Below are 24,528 nucleotides of genomic sequence, written 5' to 3' on the forward strand. Positions count from 1 at the left end.
AAACCTAATTAACCTAAGGACACCTCAAACATCCATGCCCTAGACAGGATTCGAACCTGTGACCGTAGCGGTCGCGCGGTTCCACACTGAAGCGCCTAGAACCGCTCCGCCACAGCGACCGGCGTTCTCTCATTCGATATGTTAAAAAAAAAGAGAGAGGCTTCCTACGTGCAAAGAGATTAAGAGGGGTAGGACGTCAACCGGGCCAAATTGGAGCAGGAGAGGTACCACAGGGCATTTTTATCTCCACTGTCTATACTTTTACAAGTAAATTCATAAAACTTTGTTAGCAAGACCAGGAAGGAGTCAGGATTCACACTCGTAGTAGCGGAAGTTCAAAAACATAGCAAAATATTTTTTTACGTGTGAAATTTCATCATTTTTTCCCTTACTATTGGCTGCATTTGTTGCTATAGGTACACTTTCCTTCATAAGTAAGAGAGACTGTTCGATGAATTTTGCGCAGCATACAAACCATACTTACAGGTGTCTGAAACTCTAGAATCTATTTAATTGATGAAAAAATTAATGAGCTGTGACGTTTTAAACTTTATGTTTAGAAAAAAATCAAATTTTGTAGTTAATTATCTCAATTTTTACCACAGTTTTTAATAATTTGGAAAATTCTAAACTTTCATACACCTGTAACTAGGGTTTGTAGGCTGTGAAAAATTCATCAAAGAATCTCTCTTACTTGTGAAGAAAAATGTACCTATAGCAGCACATGCAGCCAACAGTAAGAGAAAAAATGATGAAATTTCATATCTAAAAAAAAATATTTTTTATGTTTTTGCACTTCCACTGCTATGAGTGTAAATCCTGAAACCTTCCTGGTCATGCTGACAAAGTTTTAAGAATTTATTTGTAAAAGTATAGACAGTAGAAAATAAAATGTCCTGTGGTGCCTCTCCTGCTCCATGTCGTCCCGTTTGACGTCCTAACCGCCTTAAGCAGAGAAAATTGTGTTGAAATGTCGTGAATACTTTCTGAGAAAAAGTTGCATACATTTTTTTAAACAAAATTTTTAAATTCCGTAAGAAAGTTAAATGTGTACAGTCCGAACAATTTAAGATTGACTGTGTTGATTTCATTTAAAGCATGGTACAAAACTTCATTCCTGTATCTTCAGAATTGAGGATCTGGTGCATCTATTAATTAGTGTGTGTTCTTTTTTTTATGAACGTCCCCTTGCTTTTTATGAACGTCCCCCTCCCCCCCCTCCCCCCCCCCCTCCCCCAAGAAACTGTGGAACCCGGCTTACAGCAATATTTAGTTGTGACGCGTAAGGGGTGCACAGAGAAGCGGTTGTTGCAACTGTCACCGATGTTGCTGTGTATTCAGTTCGCTGGGCGTGCCGCGTAGCAAGGTTAAATACTGTGAGAGTAACAGCTCCTCTCTCTACACTCGGGCCTGGGAAATATGTGGGGCGGAGACATTCCGCTGCGCTTGCAGCCGAGTCTTACCGCGAACGGCGGTTCCTGGCTCTCTGCGATCGCGGCCGCTATTCAGTATTCGATCGACGCCTTCTCCAGGCGCGCCGCGCGATGTGTGAAATATTGAAGGCCCTTCAAAGGGCGGCGCGCCTGTGGGCGCGCCGTGTCGGCCCTGAGGGGTGGGTGTGGCACACGCGAGGGAGTATGTGTGTGCGGGGGTGTGAGGCGGCAGCGGCAGCAGCGCCGCGCCCGTGTTTGTTGATGCTGCCGCCGGCCCCGGGACCACCATCTTGGCACGCTCTATTTGCATAATGCGATCCCAGTAAACTTTGTTTTGTTGCTGGCGAGCAGACAGGGTGCAGCCCGCCCCTTAAATCTAACACAGCAAGGCGTGGTTCCTCTCACACCCGCCCTTCCTTACTGCCACCGTCTCCTTTCTCTCTCTCTCTCTCTCTCTCTCCCTCTATCGTTCTGCAGTGCAAGGGATCGACATCTCTAGGGAGAGATGAGGTGCCGACCTACACTGTGCAGGACACACTGCTGTCGACGCGGGAAAGATAGCGTGAAACAGAGCAGGAGCAGAACCCGAGAGAAAGAAAGAGAAAGAGAGAGAGAGAGAGAGGTCTGCATCCGAAAAGCGCCTACCTCACGGTGACTACGGTCGTCTCTCGTCTGCATAACGGCCGCTGCGGGGATGCCTTCATAACGGGCGTCCCCGTACGATTATGAGCGTTCGAGACGAGACGGCTGGAATGAGAGTAAAATAAAAAAAAGAAAAAAATCTGTTCTTCATTGTTGAGACCACTGGCTGCGTCGTTTACGGCGTGTCAGCACATTCAGAGAGAAAGCAGGGCGAGGCATTTCACCGGAACATCCTCATCCGGCGCTTTGTTTGGCAGGGAGCGCTGAATCGCGCCACAACACTGGCGAGGAGGGCGACTAACAGCCGCAGTACATCTTCCGCCGCTGTAGTTTTATGTTTCATGCGGGCGTCGGTGGGTCTCCCTCTGAATTTTTTGAAAAGTGTTCTGCAGCCTACACGTTGAGTGACATCGTACTAGTAGTACAACCCATTCATTACAGGCGTGAAGTGCTGTTAAAGTCACGTACGCTCAGAAAAGAAAACGTGAGTACCAGCTCCACTGCAGGCTATAGACATGTAGCATACTTATCCAGAGTAGACTGAATGCAAAGAAAGCCATATAATATCTTTACGACAGACAAAATCTGACACAAAACGGTCGTAATCCTTTTTTATATACTCTCATTTTACATGGCCATTGAAATATGTATTCAGTTCTATCATTCCGATCTGGAAAAGGGTTTTCCTGACATATATCAACGTGACATTTTTGAAGCTGCGGTAAGAAACAACTGTTAAGTCCAGAATGAACTGTTAGTTCCACAGCGGTATGTGCGCGACTTTGGCGTTTTAAAGTTGGTGTAGAAGCACTGACTTAGTAAAGGCGTATAGCCAGTCAGTGAGTCGAGCCTGGATACCGCAGTCGGTAAGAGCAGTGCTAACGTATGAGAAAGTTCCAGGTTCAAGTCCCTCTACGGCACATGACTGTAAATTGCCAGAAATTTTCAAACCCCTTAAGTATTTTTATTAGGTCATTCTCAAAACTCTAGCGGTAATATTTATCATTCACTAGCGATTTGCCCTGATGACTTGCTTGGAGTAGGGGTAGTAAATTTTATACACTAATCTTTGCCATGAATTAGTGTGTGTATTAGTGAAACCCTACAGTAGTTCCTGAACTGGTTCTTCACATAGTCAAAAACCCTCGCGGGGACTTTAATTCCACTAATTAAACGTATAATATATCAGCCAGTTTCCACGATATCTTTGTATATTTTGTGCACAACTTTTCCGCGTGTATGTCCGGGGTTTTTATACACTGCTGGAAAAAAAATAGCTACCCCATGAGGGAATTGTGCGACATAAACGAAAATTAGAGGCGTGTTTCTACATCTGAAAGATGACGTCCACTTGAAACCTCCCCTTAGAAAAATTTATGAATTTGCTGGTAAACCCCTTACGTTATTTTATTTTCAAACAGCTGAGCAAAACTGAACGTACTCAGACATTTTTCTCTTTACTTATTTTGATCATCACTAAACTGACACACAATATTTTAAGCGCAACGCAATCTGACTTTCAATAATCCCTACAAACGGACGGCCCTGACTAACAATAACCTATACCTTTCCTGAATCACTTACCTCACAAAAATCTTCGTTACTCGAACAACTGCAAAACTGCAATAGTGCCAGCTACATAAAAGATTCTAACTACTGAAGGCACTAAATACTGATAGGCATAGTTAGCAAATGAAAGATTTTGATAGAGAACAAACAATGTATTTTCCTTAATAGTGTTCAAAAGATATATATATATATATATATATATATATATATATATATATATATATATATATATATATATATCAGTTCATGTTATCCAGTATTACAAATTTACTCTTTCTGATGGACACACGTCCAGACCGTCCGCTCGTCCGCTCTCAAAATTCTGCCATCTCTCTCCCCACATCCACCACTGCTGGCGGCTCACCTCCAACTGCCCAACGCTACGCGCTGTTCACATCCAACTGCCCAACACTACAATAGCGACTATTCCAACAATGCCAACCACAGACAGCACACAGCACAGTCAGTGATTTCCATACAGAGCGCTACGTGGCATTACCAACATAAAAACCCAAACAGACTACTTACACACTCACTATTCTCGCCGGTCGCATTAGAGTGCCGCTAGTAGCGCCACTATAAGGATGCAAATCGGGTTTGCTTTAAATACATTCTGCAACTGTCGTGAGCGCTAGTAAACCTTTGAGAAAGGACATGGTGCGATGATGTCAGTCAAGAATGCCTTTAAGGTAACAAGAACACCGTTATCAACGCCTCACTGAGTTTGACATCTCCAGCGTCATCCACAACAGGCATTAACTGTCCCTTTATTGCTCGACCAAGTACAACGGTGTAAGGCGATCCCTCCCACAAATTGACGTCCGACACCTGAACAGCACGATGCATTCACGTTTGCATGCTTGCATTTAACATTCTGGTGGTATCACCGGTTATTAATGTATCAGCATTTACCATTTGCAATGGGTTAAGTCGCGCTTACGTTAACCTGTAGTCTTACAATTTTAATCAATTAAATATTGTACTTACACAAATGTATTCCAGAAATTTCATTACTTTACAATAATTATGGTGTTGCGATTTTTTTCCATCAGTGTATATGTACTGATTACAACATCACGATATCCACTGATCTTCGCTGTTTCGTGTGGTTCTAGGCGCTCCAGGCTGGAACGGCGTGACCGCTACGGTCGCAGGTTCGAATCCTGCTTCAGGCATGGATGTGTGTGATGTCCTTAGGTTAGTTAGGTTTAAGTAGTTCTAAGTTCTAGGGGGCTGATGACCACTGATGTTAAGTCCCATAGTGCTCAGAGCCATTTGAACCATTCTTCGCTGTTTCTGGCCAACGAATGAAAAATGTTACATTATGTCCAACGATAAATGGTCCGACTTCAGATATATGACAGAAATAGTCATTCTAAACAAAAAAAGTCAAGTAAAACTGGGCTCTAAGACGCGTTCCTTAAGAGAATGAGCACTTCTCAATCTACGATACTGTGAAACAAATCTGTTCTACAGGAAGCCCTTTGCTTTCCAAGTTTGGTAAAAGGTAATATGGAACAAAACAGGAAAATATTGTGTAATAAACTTGACCTCTAAAATGATACCTTAAGAGCTATGAGCTGTAGAATAAATGTGCTTCAAAATACGGAAGATGAACAAGTGCTCATTGGTCTTAAGTTATGCACTTATGAGCATGTGCTTACTGGAGATTTTTTATTGTCTTGGTGCATACAAATACCTCTCAGAATATAGGAAACGAAGAACTCGCCATAGAATTGTTTCTTTTTTTCACAACATCAAAGACAGAGGAGCGCTCTTAGCTTTTAGAGTATGAATTTTAGAGCCCATGCTTATATAACATTTTGACTTCCTGTCATATTCGTGGATATTAACCATTCCGCATGGGATACCCTGTATATCAAAATTTGCGTACAAAAGCAGTGAGCGTATGAGTAACAATAGATTACAAGTTTTAGAGCGGAGAAAGTTAAACGGATTAACTGAAATGATCATACTCCGCATCACGTAAATTTCTAGTTCACTATACGTAATAGCAAGGTATTTAGCTATTCTCTTATTGAAGTCTGAAATCAATTATAAAATAGGAAGGAGAAACATATTAACCTGTTTTGTCTGTTGATTACGACAAATTTTCATCATCTTGAGCAGCTCGCGGTCAGATAAAGACGTTAGATTTTGCAAGGAAAGAAGAGATTAGCATCCAAGATTTCAGGTGTGACATAAATTATCTCAGGAGGCGTACGACCATGATGTAAGCTTTAGATGACTTAGGTCACAACTGAATAGATCTTTAAAATAAGTGGTCGCTTGCTGTTCAATAATCCATATTTTTTGACGCGTTTCTGGCACATCCCATCAGAAAATGGAAAAGAAAAATCTTCTGAAAACTCTATTGATTTCAGTAGGGTACTGGCACTGACGGTTGACACATGCGACTCCATACTTCGTCTGAAGACCTTTCCTGTTGACGTTCTGTTGATCGCTATGCCCGAAACAAGTCAATGAATAAGAATTTTTGGACAGAAAGTGACCAGTTATTCCAGCGACCTCTTCAGCAAGTCCACAAGTCTCCATAGTGTCTAAAATTAGTAGCTGATAATCATGATGTTAGAAAAAGCCTGTCAGTATATTGGTGGTAAATGATCGAATTGTGGAGTAACTGTCTTGATTAAAGAATGAAACGATAGTTTCCAAGTTCTTTAGGCCCAATTCCCTTAGAATTAGAAATGTGTATTTCCTGTCGCATCTTCTTCGGCAGGACTCAATAGCTGACGAAATTTCTCGTAGAATAAAAAGTCTTTTTGTTTAAGATTATGAATAGTTCAGTATATTTAATGTACTGAACAATTTGTCATTGTCAATTTCTAAAGTATTCATCCATGCACGCTATGAAGCTGGGAAAAATAAATGACATCGCAGTAAACTGACGGAACAGTAGCGACAGCCTCGTTAATGCAACGAACCAGATGACCTGTGGAAGTGCACGATTTAAGTCTCAGTTGACTTGTGCGTTCTGCGGTTAGAATGAAAAGAACTCGACCTGGTTTCGCTATCGCACCGGTGGCACCTTCCTCAAGAGAACGGCCCTTCCTTCGTCTTGTTAAAGAACAAAGAAGCAAAACGTTACCACTACGCAAATATTGAACATCCTGAGGAAAGAGGAGAAAAAACATTTTCATTAAATCAGCGTTTCATATGCGGCAGGGTTGCCGTTTTTCTTCAAACAGAAACATCAATAAATAAAGCACATTCCCTGCGAAGAAAAGGAGTCTGCGACGAGCAGAAAGCTAAAGCCGTTGCAGAATATCAACTCTGAACAGAGAATAAACAAACTGTAGGCTTAGTATCTCGTCAGTGCGATCAAAATACCTGGTAACAGGAACCGACGAAGAAGAAAATGCCATTTGTCTTCCCTTAATTTAAATTAACAGTTTAAATCTACGAAATGCCTGTGCTTGGAGAATTTCGCTCACATGTAGTACAAGTAGTTGATGTTTATTCTATTACTGGTGCACATACACATCTCTTCGTGACTGGTAATAGGTACTTACTAATGACGGAAGTGAATGGCAAAATCAAAAGCGTGGTACACGATACGGAAAAACAAGATTGTTCTTAAACATTGAAATACCATCGATAAATGAAATATTAAATAACAAAGAAAATGACGAATATCTTACGTTGGAATATTAACTGAACTAGTTTGTTGGACGTTGTAAAGCTCTTCACGAATCGTATACTGAAGTTAACACGAGTGGTATGCTAAAATTAGCTGTGAAATTGTTTGTATGATCATTGCGTCCTACTATTGTATGGTGAATCCAGCAGGATATCTTTTCGAAACTTGAACTGAGTTTCATTTGCTCGTGACAAGGAGTGAAAGCTGTGAAACTATGTCATCTATTTGACAATATATTCTATATTTTTCATCGTTGTACGTGGGAAATACGGTTTGGAAACAGAATTTTCCTTCTTCATGCGAAACGCAGAAATCTAGCACGTATGTATTCTGATCTATTAGCTTCAAGAAAACTGTTGGTTGTTTTTAATTTCGTAAGATGCAGAGAAAATACGTATGACAATGGGGAGTCCTTAATAAGAGTACGTGGCTCCAAGGACACTTTTCACGTTTTCGAAGTGCTGGACCTCGTAACCGTACGAGCAATTGAGGAACACCAGTGTGTAAACTAAATCAGACGGGCTCTGTTAGATTTCCTGCGGGAAGAAAAGAAAGTCATTCCTCTTTTCAGACATATTGTGTATCACAACAAACTAAAACAACCGTTGTGCTCACAATTTACTGATGAAGTAAAAGTGCAAGGAATCAGAAATAAAATCTTTGAGGTTCGTAAATGAGCAGATTCGATAAACAGGACACGAACGCGTTGTTTCATTAATATACTCAATGTAAAGCCCATATATCATCTAAGAGTCCTAGTGGTCCTGAAAACACCTTAAAGAGTAATTACTGGCGACACAGTTGCAGTACAGTCGCTGGTTAGCTAGGCGTAAAGTACCCACATATATTTAGGACTTATCACTATATGTGTCATTAATGCATGAAGAATATTGACGCAAATACCTTATTTTTACAGATAATCAGAATATTTTCAGTTATTGAGATTAAAGTTACTTTGTGTGATGCTTTTGAGGTCTCATTTCTTATTTATGTTCTATATTACATAACTTTCTGTTAATTTCGTAATGAAATTTCTTTCATGGTTCAGGTAACGTAAGGGAAAATTGAATTCTATAAACTCATTTTGAAATATTCATTTAAGTAATCAGAACAAAATTACTTTGTTTTCTTTGTACACGTATAAATACATCTGTGCTATGAAGGTGACAGTCATGTTTTTAAAGATGGTAGTAAGAGAAAGACAAGTTATCGGTCACACAGAATACTTCCTTCGTCCTGACATTACGCTCCGTATAATTTTTCCTTTGTCTTGGACACTGTGCATCAGTTATTTTGCCACGAAGACAAGAGGAATTTTCAAATAATTAATTCTGTTTAGGAGTGGCAGATGCTTATCAGTCTGAAAGTTAAATCTTCTCTCATAAGCACTGCTGCTGACAATCTGTTACAGACAATAGCCGTAGCTGTGGAAAGGAAAAAAAAATGGTTCAGATGCCTCTAAGCACAATGCGACTTAACATGTGAGGTCATCAGTCCGCTAGGCTTAGAACTACTTAAACCTAACTAACCTAAGGACATCACACACATCCATGCCCAAGGCAGGACTCGAACATGCGTCCGTAGAAGCCGCATGGTTCCGTACTGAAGCGCCTAGAACCACTCTATCACAGCGGCCGGCAAAAAGGGAAAAGTAGCCTTGTATAGTGAGTTTTCGCTATAAAATGGAATTAAATGATTTGATGAGGCGATTCCGTGGCTGAAGATGTACTTCGTTTGCTGTAGTAATGATTTTGAAAGAGGAAGATAAACAGAACAGCATATCAGCCTTCTGGGTTATTATATGTAAACATGAAAACTTATTTTTAGAATGGTTCAAATGGATCTGAGCACTATGAGACTTAACACCTGAGGTCATCAGTCCGCTAGAACTACTTAAACCTAACTAACCTAAGGACATCACATACATACATGCCCGAGGCAGGATTCGAACCTGCGACCGTAGCGGTCGCGTGGTTGCGCACTGAAGCACCTAGAGCCGCTCGGCCACACCGGCCGGCTTATTTTTAGAGAGAGAATATTTGCAAAAAGTGCTTTTCATTGTTTTTACCAGGATCTAGTTTTTTCAAGCAGCACTTAATAAATACGAATATAATACTTTTCAAAAACTTTTTATGTATTGAGCAAAGCAACTAGTGCACCTAAGAACACTGAACTGCTTCTTTTATGTAGAAGCACCATGTCTCTTATTAAAATTAAACCAGGGTTGTCGGAAATCAACAGTACCAACAGATCTAAATAGTTAAATGATGTGGGAATATATTAAGGGTCTAAATGGATCTAGGGCTGCAAGAGTGTTTAGACTATACTGTATTACATTATCGTTGAAACAGCACAGTTTCTGTGCACCTGAGAAGCACGCAGTCTTGCAGTAACGATTCCTTGTACACACTAGCACTACACTTGAGGTTCTAGTACAGCTCTAATTCGGTGAGTACAGTCCATACACTATCAGTTCGCGTTTTCATACAGTTACTCATCACAGCGTGCTATTTGTGGTTCCTAGACGCAGTTACAAAATTCCGAGAACGTAATAGACATCCGCAGGTTTATATCATCATTCCCACACATGTCTCCCATTTCCATGACGTCTATGTGTCATCAGTCGTAATCCTTCTTTCTTTCATCTCTCATAGCAAGAGTGACACTATCGTATACATATCGAAATCCATAGCTGTCAGAGTTTGTAGCTTCATTAACTCTGCGTGACTGGTGTTTTAGTCCTCTTTTTTTTATTTTCATCTTGGATGTAGTTTGGAAACAGTAAAAAAGATAACTGTTGATAGGAAGGTTTGTTATTGTAGTACACATCAAGAAGAGAACTCGCTGTCAGAAGTAGGAAGTACAAAAACGATAAATATTGTCATTTTGTTGCATAACAGACAAGGCAATTTAATGTGCTTAATTCTTTTTCACACTATTCTTTATCACTTGTATTGCGTGTACCGAAACACTAGCTCCTTTGTTCTTTCGTACCCTGGCAGGCGTGCCGGGCAGGCAATCAAGTAATGTACAGCTGTGGAGACTTCAGCAACGCATTCACGTTCCGTGCAGGTCGGCCGTGCGTCTTCCCGTTCCATCCGCCGCTATATGCGACGCTTCGCTAAATGTGTATTTCTCCACCGCTCGCCCTTTTTCATAACTGGCTGCCAGCCTCGCGTGTTTTTTCCCTAGCCAGTGTTTTCTCTTTCGCGTGTTCTTTTTTCTTGTTTCCCTTCCGTGGAGCCAATCGGCAGCCGACGCAATCTGGCGCTAATTCGGCTCGCTGGAGGACTGAATACACACTGCAGACAGACAAGACCCCGATCGCATTTCACTGGGTGCTGGAAACGAGGACGAGAGTCGTACACTATAATCTCACTTTTCTGGTGACGTCAAACGAATAGAAGTTCTGTATGATCGTTGTAAATATTTACTTACTTCCTTTTATGTGTAATTTTCTGTCCGAGTGTTTGGTAAAGTAGAACGCGCTCTTCGCATGCAAATAGGAGACTACACGTAGTACTGAAGCAGCCCTTTCTTCAGTACTATGAAAGTTTCGCCCCCTTGTAACTCGTAACAGTATCTAGTCAGGAGGTTACACATTTTTAACAATGTACTCGATTTCGCAAAAGGCATGATTCAATTCCGTGGCCTATCGTCGAGAATCAGATTGCCTTTGGTTTCCTGCTACATTTAAGTGAAATACTGGTTTCGTCCCGTCTCTAATGATTTTGACGTCGACGAGAGCTTAACGTTTCATCCTCCCTTTTTAAAATCATGAAACTACGCACACGAAATTGCATCACGATGCATATACGTAGTCTTCTGACGCAGATTACTGACAGTGAACCGGAAGACTGTGTCGGGGGTATATCAGAATTAGTGGCGCGAACAAATACAGCTGAAAGTACACAACAATAGAAGCAAAAATGACTCAGTACACATACGTTCGCAAACGAACCGTTCGCGAGATAATTGCGACTCTTTGGTTACCAGCAACTGATGATTCTGTGTAAACACCACATGCCGGCCGTGGTGTGGTCTTTGTTTACATTTTGAGGACGTGGAGTTGTAAACAGAATGGGTACGACAGTGCGGTACACAGTCAGAGTGCCGCTCACGTCAGTTGTTTGCCGAGCGTCAGGTGTGACGTACGAGTGTTGGTGGTAACATGGAACACAGTAACGAGAAGGTTGCGGATCTACATTTTACATGTGATAGGGCTAACGGGAATTTACGGAAGTCTGGACGAAGGCACCCCAAGACTAGAACGTTATTGAGTCCACTGAAAAGTCTATCGTGGCCTATCTCCTTTATGGAGAAAAACTTTAGTGGAATGCCTCCGAAAAGCTTTTCACATGCTACGGAAGTGGGTATTACTTCGCGAATTATACTTGTGCTTGAAGATGTGGTGCTGTAAAGAGTCGAAAATTCTCCAGGAATCTCTACAAGGAGACTTGAGAAACTAATTTCTAGAATGAGCTACAGTAGTGTTTGAAGAATAATGCATCGCAGTGCAATGAATTCATGCCATCTCCTGCCAGTTCAGTGTCCTAGACTTACGTTCTGGTAGTGGAAGCAACAACAAGTTGTAGGCACACCTAAGTCTGAGAATAACGCTTTATTTACCGGTGAACTCGTGGTGGTGTGTTTAATTATCCAGATGTCACGTTTGGAGTCATCTAGCCTCCAGCTCATATGCTGCGCATGAGTCTCCACATCAGCGCAGTTTGTTATTGAATGTGTGATTACGCGTCCTAACCAATAGTCATGTTCGGCCCTTCATGATACTAAACAGACTCAGTGAGCGGAATTCTTTTCGCTTTCTGCGGCGTCATCTTTCTGGATTGCTCGAGGATGTTCTCTTAGATAAACTCCTTACGATGTGGTACATGAATGATGCGACGTCTGCATGTCTTGCTGCTATGGTGATTCGACATATAACGCGACGTTGTGGCGAGAAGGACCTCTACCGCCGCCTCCAAGATCACTTGATGAGGGCCCCATGGTGCGACTTCATAGGTGTAGTGCACGTCACTCCGGTTAACGCTGTAGAAACCGAGCGAGGTGGACTCGCATTCGGGAGGACGACGGTTCAATCCCGCGCCCGGCCATCGTGATTTAGGTTTTCCGTGATTTCCCTAAATCGCTCCAGGCAAATGCCGGGATGGTTCCTTTGAAAGGGCACGGCCGACTTCCTTCCCCATCCTTCCCTAATCCAATGAGACCGATGACCTCGCAGTTTAGTCTCTTCCTCCAGACAACCCCAACCCAACACTGTTGAAGACCTGGAGCCTGCATGTGCGTACAACGACAACGCGTCGAACACTAATTTAACTTCGAGTACAGTCATGTAACAATTGTCGTGTTAATTCAAAACACCTGCCATTTTACCAAAGAATCTCTAATAATTTTTTTAAATGTTGTATGGTATTGTTACCTTTTCCCATCTGCGATGACGTTTTCACAGAATCAACACAGTCGTGGCTGGTAACGACAAAGTATCAAATATCTCGCATACCGTTCGTTCATACGGTCGAATTTTTTTTTCTTCTAGGATCGAGTAATTTGAACTGTTGTGTGTACGCTATTAATTATTATACTCACTGTATTTTTAACATTTTACGAACTTCTATTGAGACTTAAGGTGACAGGCCTACCACAGCTCCCTGAAATATTTCTGCACTTTTCAGTTCTTTCCGCAGAGAGTTCCCAATCTACATTTATTTTCTTGGTTGTCGAATTTTATGTGAACGTCTGTTCTTCCTGAATACATTTCCCTGTTTGTGGATAGTGATGATTGTATTTGGCTTATCAATGTTGTCCTATTTCTTGTATTTTTGTGCTGGTTCCTCATTTATTGAGTCCACTGAAGAAATCAATTGTGGCTTATCTTCATAAAGGAGAAAAACTTTAGTTAAAGACTTTTGCTGTAAGTATTCTAAGTGATAATGCACATTTCCATGTTGTGTTTTCTTTCCTCTAAAGTTGATTTTTCTAAACTCATTTCTTGAATAATCTCCCAAAATATTTGAATTTTCTTTACATTTTCCACTTGCCCTAAACCTGTAAAATATTGTCGGTCTTTTTCTTTTATTTGCCATGAATTTTATGATTCGTATCTTCATTATCCATCGTAGTATTTGGAGGGAACTCAGACGTATATGGTAATAACGATAAATGTAATAGCTTCACGCTGTAGGTAGGTTTTCTTGTTTATTTACAACATGCTATGTGTGTGTGTGTTTGTGTGTGTGTGTGTGTGTGTGTGTGTTTGTGGAGTGGAGAGTAATTTTTGTAATGTATGATGATGATGATGATGATGATGATGAGAGATGGAAGAGCGTGAAACTCCGGTGCCGGTACGTAGGCTACTCGTTGCAAGTTGAACCGAGGGGGCCGCCATGCTTAACACACACAACCGACGGACGTATCACCAGTGTCAAAGGCCCTCACTTCATGAGACACTGCGGAGAGGTTTGGTAGTTAAACCAGGACATTGGTGCCAAGTCTGGTGATCAGGCACCTTTTGCCACCATGTCTCCTCCCATTGCTGACCAAATGCTGGAACTTGCTCTTGCCTTGCCTGCCGATGTTATAAGTTTCATTGCACGATCGATTTCGAGGCCTCACTCGTCACCCAGCGTCCTCACCAACAACTGTCCATGATAATAAATCTGCGTAGATTCCACTTCAAGAAATGGGAACAGTGTACAAATACGTATGAGGATGAGGAGTGAGGCTTCGAAATCGAACGTGTAATAAAGCTAATTATTATTAAGGTAGACGAGTTTAGACAGTGAGTCGTCATTACAGATTTGTAGCAAATTTACTGATTTCCAAAAAAATATCAGAACGATAACAAGTGCAAATCTTGTTACAGCCGTGTACCTCTTCCTCGTCTCTAGACGGGTATGGGAGGCCTTTGCGAGGAATACTTCAACTGCAAAAGTGGTAAACAATTTAAAAACCGTGAAACACATTTGGGTGTGGACAGAAATATGGGCACACAAAACGCACAGCACGTTACCACGCCTAGCACTGTGTAGGACAACCGCTGGCATTCAAAAGAGTCGTCTCGGAATGAATAAATATAAGGTCCTGTGGTTTCAAAGGGAATAATGTGCCATTCCTCCTGAAGTTAGTGGCACGACCAGGTTGTGATGATGGAGTTGGAAAGTGTTCACACGCCCATCTATCCTGCCTCGGGCATGGATGTGTGTGATGTCCTTAGGTTACTTAAGTAGTTCTAGGAGACTGATGACCTCAGACGTTAAGTCCCATAGTGCTCAGAGCCACTTGAACCATTTGAACAGGCCCATCTCTTCAAAGCAGACCTCGAAGAGTCAACAACATTGAGATCTGGTGACTACGGTGGCCAGGAGAAATGCAACAATTTTTCCTAATTACAATATAAACACATAATATTTGACAGTAATACGGCCATTCAGAGGCGTAGGAGAGATAGAATACCATGATACGGCTGCCCCAATCATCATAGAACCCCCGGCCACATTTTTCGCTCTTGTGATGTAAACTCGGCCAGAAGTTGGAAACTGTGTGCTACAAGACCCTTCCACAGCTCCATGGTACAGTTTCTATGGTTTCGGTACCGAGTTATCCTGGTACGAGCATTTATATGACTGACTAGTGGTTTTCAAAGTCCATTTAGTCATCGACTTTCTCTGATTGCTTCGCTGGGTGGTAACGTGCCTGCCTCCTGTGCAGCGGGCCCGGGTTAGATTCCGCTCGTGGACTGGGTGAGGTGTTAAGAAACTTCCTGGCAGATTAAAACTGTGTGCCAGGCCGAGACTCAAACTCGGGACCTTTACATTTCGCGGGCAAATGCTCTCCGCAATATCCTTTCTTTCAGGAGTGCTAGTTCTGCAAGGTTTGCAGGAGAGCTTCTGTAAAGTTTGGAATGTAGGAGACGAGGTACTGGCAGAAGTAAAGCCGTGAGGACGGGACGTCAGTCGTGCTTGGGTAGCTCAGTTAGTAGAGCATTTCCCCAAGGCAAAGGTCCCGAGTTCGAGTCTCGGCCTGACACACAGTTTTAATCTATCATATCAGCGCATACTCTGCAGAGTGAAAATCTCATTCTGGTAACATTCCCCAGGCTGTGGCTTATCCATGTCTCCGCAATATCCTTTCTTTCAGGAGTGCTGGTTCTCAAGGTTCGGAGGAGAGCTTCTGTAAAGTTTGGAAGGTAGGAGACGATGTACTGGCAGAAGTAAAGCTGTGAGGACGGGGCGTGAGTCGTGCTTGGGTAGCTCAGTTGGTAGAGCATTTTCCCGCGAAAGGCAAAGGTCCCGAGTTCGAGTCTTGGCCTGGCACACAGTTTTAATCTGCCAGGAAGTTTCATATCAGCGCACACTCCGCTGCAGAGTGAAAACCTCATTCTGGGTGTTGTGCTGTTTTCATCATCATTTGATCCTCATCACTGGCACGTAAGTTACCTAGTGTGGCGTCGATTGAAATAAGACTTGGCGGCCGAACTTCCCTGAATGGGGCCTCCCGGCCAACGATGCCATACGCTCATTTCCATTTCTGCATCTAAAGCTCCCTATGTGTTATATTGGTCTTCACAGCGTTCGGAAGCGCGAAATTCAGTTCTATAGAGGCTTTTGCAGCTATCGTCTTATTACTTTTCGAAACAATCCTCTTCAGTCACCGTCCGTCACGTTCACTGTGCACACGTTTTCGTCCGCGTTGTGTCTCAGAGGTTGATGTTTTTCCACTTTCACTGTAGGTGCTGTAAATCTTCAATAGCGTGCCTGTTGAAGCACGTAACACTTCGGTTAGTTTGGTAACAGAAGCGCCCACCATACGGGCACCAGCAATTTTCTCACTTTCGAATTCACTTACCTGCAACATGAAGCGCTCACTACCACACAGTAAACCGTTCTGGGCGCGAGTGGTGCTTGCAATACTGTGGACATTGGACAGGTACCGTTCGTGGTCAAACATAACAGCGCAACCTGTAGGCTTGGCTTGCGTTTGCATTTCTTATGGTGTGTCCATATTTTTGTCCAATCCCTGTATACCCAATTAGGTCACCGCATTGTTGTGTTTATCATGGCTTCGTGCATTTTTACCACGTTTGGAATTTGTGAGTCCTTTTTCATGCGAGTCACTGTCTTGATGTTTAATGATCCGTACGGGATACGCTATTTTCATGGTTTGACGATTTTGTAACCAGAAGCTCTTCATGTCGCCGTAGTTGTCAGTTAACGCAATGGAGGAATTCGTTCGCATCATCAGCCTGCGAACTGTGTAAGCTTTGTTCTCCGTCTTATTATACTGTAACTCTTTGTGTTGCATTTTGTGTGACAGAGATGGGGAACACTCTCGGCGTTTACACAAAGAAGCGCAGAAATCGCCTAAGAATCAGATTCTCGCCGACCAACGGTCGATGCTCCTCCGTACAGATTCGAAGCAAGTTTTTGTCAGCTCTCCGCCTCCCATGCTAGAGTACTGGACGTTAAGCTACACGAGTAGGTAGATGTTCATTCACAAGTCCAATAACGCTCCACAAAAGAGCAACAGGTACGAGACAGTCAACAACGTAAGCGTGTAATGTTGTACCGGTATAAATATTAGGTCTGTGCCGTATTATGCTACCTAACGGTACTCTCGAAACTATTCCATCCCCATCCGAGCTAGTTTTCCGTCTCTGATTAACTCGTCTCTGACGGTCCTTCCATCCCTCGTTCACCATTACGAGACTAGTCCAGCAAACATGCTAAATATCTTCGTTACAGTTTGTGGAGAATGTTACATTTCAGATTTTGAATGATTTCGTAAGCTTACATTAAATCTGAAGTGTATCTTGACAAGCGTAACAACAAGCAGAACTAGCAAATTTGGCAGCAACTCGGAGAATACCTAGTTAGTAAACTGATTAACAATTTGAGATCCAGCATCTTGGAAAAATTTCGAGGCCCGAAAATCAGCCATTTATGCTATTATATCAAGTGTTGCGGACACATTTTTGTTTCATGTATCTTAATATATAATAACACTGAAAAAGGCATAGCTTCCAGGTTTTTTTTAAATTATTTATTTCCGTTCTTTCACATAGTGTAAGTTGTACAATAATGGCGATACAAAGTATAATTATGTTGAGAAAGAAAGAAAGAAATAAAAGAAATGCAAAGTCTTCTTTTGGAATTTCACATGTAATAGGCTTTTGTGTGGAAACGTCTGAAATACTTGGCATAGAGAGAGATATGCTGTAACCAGGCCAATACCAGTTTATTTCTTTCTTTCTTGTGTTGTCACTAAATTGTCACTTCTTCTCAAAATAAGTCCTGGACATTAGATTTGTTTGCTTTCTCGTGTATCAAAGTTAAGCGGATTTCTTTCAACACTCATATGGACGACCTCACACTTTTCATTCTTTATGATCCGTTGCAGATTTCCGCACTATAAAGATATCTTTTCCAGTTTGTTTTGATCTCTTGATGACTTTACTAAACGATAAACGACAGCATCATCTCCAAGCAACCTGAGACGGCTGCTTAGATTGTCTTCTAAATCGTTCATTTGGAAAATGAGCAGCAGAGGGCTACCTTGGAGAACGCCAGCTACTACTTCTGTTTTACTCGATGAGTTCCCGTCATTTATTACGAACTGCTACATCTCTGAAAGGTAACCACGAATCCCGTCACGTAAATGAGACGATATTCGATTTGCATGCAGTTAGATTACAAGCCGCTTGTGAGGTACAGTGTCAAAAGTCTTCTGCAAATCTAGAAATACGCATCTTTCGTCGAGCGAGGGGTTGTACGAGTTACCACTTTTAAGTATGGACCTGCAGCATCAGCATAGTATAAGAGAAATCTAGTTGGTATACAGTCTGGGACGGAAGATTTGCTCTTATTAAGTGATTTAAGTTGCTTCACTACTCCGAGGATATCTACTTCTACGTTACTCATGTTGGAGCTGTTCTAGATTCGAATTATGGAATATTTATTTCGTCTTCTTTGGTGAAGGAACATCGGAAGGTTGTGTTTAGTAATTCTGCTTTAACAGCAGCACTGTCATCGACAGTATTTCCATTGGTGTCCCACAGAGAAGGCATTCATTTGTCTTGCCGCTAGTGTACTTTACATATGACCAGAATCCCTTTGGATTTATAGTCAGGTTTCGAGGTGAAGTTTCGCTCTGCAAACTGTAGGTCTAGGACAGATATAGGGTACAGGGTATGCAACAGGACACTTTATACTTATTTTGGTATGTATCATACCGTTCGAGACCTAACAATGGAAGTCAACTAATGCATAACCTAAGAACTGTAACTTCCTTTGTATAAAATGTGGAGTAGGAAACGTTACGATGGTTTGCTAACAACATAAACTTTTACTTTAGTGTTCTATGGTTAATGAGTGTGTGCGTGCGTGTGAGTGTGTGTGTGTGTGTGTGTGTGTGTGTGTGTGTGTGTGTGTGTGTGTGTGTGTGTGTGTGTGTGTGTGTATGGTTGTGTTTCTATTTCTCCCACCCACGTATATCCCTCGCATTTTTTTCTGTTATTCTACACGTTATAATGAACAAACCACACCACTGTAAAATATTCTTTAGTTGTTGATACAAAATACGGTTTTGAACGGTTCTGTTTTGACGGATAGGTAAGCAAGTTAGCGTGTCCCATGCGGATGATGTTAGCGTGTGTTATGTGAATGCGGCACAGCTGCCAGCGGCGGATGTGCAGCTGATGGGGCCACACAATCGCCAGGAGTCATGTGTTACGTATCACAATGCGCAGAAAGAACAGTCTGTAGCGGGATCGGTAGCTGGTAAATATCCAGCTATATTACAGTTCAATGTCAGCGAAAACCGAGGGTAACACAATGTTTCCTAATTATGAAGGGCATGCAGCAACTAAAGAATGCGAATATTCGGTATGAGGAGTGAAGCAAGGTAACAAATGCACCCATGGGGCGAAAGTAATGAGACAGCGATATGCTCATGTACAGGTAGCGGTAGTGTCGCTTACACAAGCTATAAATGGGCAGTGCAATCATTTGTACTAAGGAAATTCGTGTGAAAGGATTTCCAACGTGATTATGACAGCACGAGACGAATTAACAGATTCTGAACGCGAATTGGAGTTGGACGCATGGGACATTCCATCTCGGAAATGGTTTTGGACTTCAATATTCCGAGACCCTCGTTGTCAAGAGTGGGCTGAGAGTACCAAATTTGAGGCAAACCTCTCACCACGGACAACGCAGTGGCCAACGTCCTTCACTTAATGGCTGAGAAAAGCAGAGTTTTCGCAGAGTTGTCGACGCTAACAGACAAGAAATCTGCGTGAATTAACCACAGAATATGTACGGGATATATGACGAACGTATCCAGTAGATAGTGCGGCGAATTTGGAGTTAACTGGCTATGGCAGCAGACGACTGACGCGAGTGCCTTGCAAACAGCACGATATCGCATGCATCTTCCCTGCCCTACTCGTGACCATATCGGTTGGACCCATGACGACTGCTGGAACGTGGCCTGGTCAGATGAGCCCCGATTTCAGTTGGTAAGAGCTGATGGTAGGATTAGTGTGTGGTGCAGACCCTCACGAAACTGTGAACGGAAGATGTTCAAATGGTTCAAATGGCTCTGAGCACTATGGGACTTAAATTCTAAGGTCATCAGTTCCCTAGAACTTATAATTACTTAAACCTAACTAACCTAAGGACATCACAGTCATCCATGCCCGAGGCAGGATTCGGACCTGCGACCGTAGCGGTCGCGCGGTTTGAGACTGTAGCGCCTAGAACCGCTCGGTCACCCCGGCCGGCAAAGGAAGATGTCAACTGGGCACTGTGTAAGGTTATGGCGTCTCCATAAAGGTGTAGGTTGTGTTTACATGGAATGAATTGTGTTCTCTGGTCCAAATGAACTGATCATTGACTGTAAATTGTTATGTTCAGTCATTCATGGACTTCATGAGCCCAAATGATGATGGAATTTTTATGGATGACAATACGAGAGATCACAGCGCCACAGTTGTTCGCGATAGATTTGAAGAACACTATGGACATCATTTAGAGAGAATAACCTGGCCACCCGACATGAATCTCATCGAATATGTGTGGGACATAGTCGACAGGAAAGTTTTTGCACAGAATTCTGCATCGGCCTACTTCTGCAGTTGTGAAAGGCCATACAGAGAGCATGGCTCCAATGACTTGATGAGACCATGCGACGTCAATTTGCTTCAGTACCCCTGGTAAAAGTAGGTGCCACACGATTGTAGGAGGTATCTCATGACTGGTGTTACCTCAGTGTGTTAATATGTAGTTACTGTGGTTTTCAGTCCGAAATCAAGTTTGATGCAACTCTCTGCGTTAGTTTGTCTTCATGTCTGCTGCAACCTACATCCATTTCAGCCTGCTTATTATGGTAAATATTCAAGTCTACACCCTCTAACATTTTTACGCCTTTCTCCCCCACACCACACACACACACACACACACACACACACACACACACACACACACTTATTTCCACTATGAAACTGACAATTCTTCAATGTCTCAGCAAGTGTCAAATCAACCGATAACTTGTTTTAGCCAAATTGTGCTTCAATTCGATACAGTACTCTTCATTAGTAATTCGTCCCCCCTTCAGTTTTTCAGCATTCTTATTTTGCCCCTTGTATCTAAACCTTCTACGCACCTCCCTTCGTGAACTGCTTATCGTCCGCTTTTCACTTTCGTACCAGGCTACATTCCATACAAATACCTCCAGAAATGACTTCCTAACATTTAGAGTTATTTTTTATGTTAAAAATTCAGTCTTTTTGAGAAATGTTTTCCTACTATTGCTAATCAGCATTTTTTATCCTGTCTACCTCATTTATAGAAAGTGACTTTTTTGCTCTAATAAGGGAACTCACTAACTACTTTTAGGTCTCATTTTCTAATCTACACTGACGGAAAGAAATCCCAACACAAGAAGGAGTTGTGCAAGATGGTAGATGAGTTCCTACATCTGAAAGATGTTGTCTATACAAATTTTCACCAGTCGTATAAAAGTGGCATTAGTAGGGCCACTATGCGTATGCAAATCAAGTTTGCTTTAAATAGAAGCTGTAACGATAGTAAGCGTTACTTTTGCTATTGGACATAATGAGTTTGTGTTAGCCGAAATGCCTTTAAGACGACGAAGACGCCATCATCAACAGTTCACTTAGTTTCATCGATGTCGTATAGTAGGGCTACGAGAAGCTTTTCTTTCCATCCATGATACTGCAGAAAGACGACAAGAATGCAAATACTGTACATTATTTCTTGCAGCGGTGGCCACTGGAAGATACAGTCACAAGGAGACCGAACTTCAGATGGCCACGTAACTCGGCCGAGTTGGAAGACCGTCATGTTCGGCTTACGGCTCTGGCGCATCTTACTCTGTCTGCAGCTGCAATTCGAGGCGTGACACAACGACCTATTACGAATCAGTTGCTTCGAGGGCAGCTCGGAGCCAGACGCCGTGTAGCGTGCATTCCACTAACTCCAAACCAACGCTGTTTGCGACTTAAGCACACTGGAGGGCGGAGTGGACGTTTATTGCGTCTGATGAAGGCCACTTCTGTCTGGGTGTAGGTGATAGCCGCGTGTTGGTTCTAAGGAGACCGATGAACGCCAACCTGTTTGCGGCCTAGACACACCAGATTTACAAGCAGGCGGGTGAATTCGAAAGTAGGGGCACTCTCGTGGTTACCCCACGCACCGTGACTGTAAATTTGCACTTCAGTCTGCTGATTCAACGTGTTGTGCTGCAATTCATAATCAGCATTCAATAGATTGTTTTCCAACAGGATAACACTTACCCAAATGCCGCTGTTGTAACTCAACAAGCTCTTCTGAGAGTCAATATTTTGCCTTTGCCTTCTTGATTACGAGGTCTGTGTACAATCGAGCAAATGTGCGACATTTTCGGACCACAACTCCAGCGTCACTCACAGCCTGCAGGTGTCCCTCTATTGACCGACCTAATGCAACGGATATGGAACACCAACCCGCAACTGATGTGCGGCAACTACACAACTGAATGCACGCCCGTTTCTACGCTTGCATTCCACAGTCTGGCAGCTACACTGGTTATTAATGTACCAAAATTTCACATTTGCTATGACTTTCCTCATACATTAACAGGTGATCTTGCAACGTTGATCACTTAAATATGTCACATAGACAAATGTATCCCCGTAATTTCATTACTCTACATTAATTATTTATTGATGTCTCCAATTTTTCAATCTGTGTAGTTCCCTCAGCATCGCATTATTTTTATTACACTTGTTTCTACTATCCTTGTTTGGATTTTCTGTATGTTGGTCTTATAACCGCGTTCCAAGAGACTATCCTTTCCATTCATCTGCTCTTACAAGTCCATTAACATGTGAAATTGAATTAAAACGTAGTGGGTAAAACGCCAGATTTTTTTTTTTTTTTGTTTCTTCTCCTTGAACTTTTATTTCATTTCCAAATTTCCCCTTCCTTTCGTTTACTGTTAGATAAATGTACAGATTGAATAGCGTGGAGCCGGCCGCTGTGACCGAGCGGTTCTAGGCGCTTTAGTCTGGAACCGCGCTGCTGCTATGGTCGCAGTTTCGAATCCTGCCTGGGGCATGGATGTATGTGGTGTCCTAAGGTTAGTCAGGTTTAATTAGTTCTAAGTCTAGGGGACTGATGACCATAGTTCCTAGAGCCGTTTGAACCATTTGAATAGCGTGGGAGATAGACTCAATTCCTGTTTCACGCCGTTCTCAGCCACTGCATCCCTTTCATGTCTTTCGACTCATGTAACTGCAGATTGGTTTCGGCGTAAGTTGGGAACAACTTTTCATTACCTGTATTTCTCCCGTGATACCTCCAGAATTTCGAAGAGAGTAATCCAGTGAACATTGCCGAAAGCTTTCTATAAATCTACATATGCTATGCATGTAGATATCCCTTCTTTAACCTATGTCCTACGAGAGGTCGTAAGGTCAGTATTGTCTCGAGTGTTCCTATATTTCTCTACCTCAAGCTGATCATCTCCGAGCTCGACCTATAACAGTTTTTCCTTAGTTCTGTAAATAAGTAATGTCCATTATTTCGTAAATGTGACTTATAAATCTCATGATTCGTTAATATTAGCACCAATCAGCAGCTGGTTTCTTTGGAATTGGCATTATGGCATTTTTCACAAGTCTTGGAGTATTTCGCCTGCCCACCTACAAAGTGTACACCAGGTGGAATAGTTCTATTATGGCTGGCTCTTCCAAGGATCTCAGTAACTCTCAAGGATTATTATCTACTCTAGAGGACTTCTTTTGACTGCTTAAGAAAACGATCACACTTTTTTCGCAGTATCATATCCCCATCTCACCTCCACGTCATTTACTATGTCTTCCCTCCATATTTGTTTCCTTCAGCATATTCTTTCCATTTTTCAAACTCCTTCTTTGGTTAGTAGTGGCAAACGTGACTACGTAACAAAAATAAGTGTGAATTTTGCAAAGCTATTACGCTTAATAGCTTTGCAAAACTGCTGTTACGAGTAGAAGGAAATTTTCAGTCTGTGTTAAAATTATATTACAATAGACTTTGACCCCATTCCTCTCGTAGCTGAAAATGATTTACGTAACGAACACTTTTACAAGCAACTAGCAGAAAATCTACATTTTTTAACTTCCTTCCTTCCGCAATTTCCTCTTTGTAAAATACTCTTATGTGAAATTTACTTCAGACAATGCTCCCAGAAATAGCCTTTCGGCCCAAAAGTAAATATTGCATGTAAACTTTAATATTTCATGACGATACAGTGAATAACACTTTAAAAATTCACGCACTTGGCCGTAAATAGTATTCTAATACATAAACGAGATTTTATGTGGCAGTAGTTATATACAAAGTGCCACTTAAATGTTCACTGAAAGGGTTTTCTCAGCTACATATGACTCACAGTAAATATTCCTTCCTTAGCAGTAAAATGTATCTGTGTTACAAATCCTGAGCTTTGATTACAGAATAATATGTGCTGGCAGGAATGTCAGAACGATAACGAAACATTTCGGCTTCCATTCTGCTTATGTATTACCTTTTAGTCAGTTTACCGTCTACAAAAACATTTGTGTGGCTTTATATATGTCATTATTATGATTTGGCAAAAAACAGCCATAATTATTAAAAGAATACACGTGCGAGGTGGCAGCTATTAAATGAACCACGAAAC

The sequence above is a fragment of the Schistocerca serialis genome, chromosome 6 (assembly GCF_023864345.2).
Source record: "Schistocerca serialis cubense isolate TAMUIC-IGC-003099 chromosome 6, iqSchSeri2.2, whole genome shotgun sequence".
Lineage (NCBI taxonomy): Eukaryota > Metazoa > Arthropoda > Insecta > Orthoptera > Acrididae > Schistocerca > Schistocerca serialis.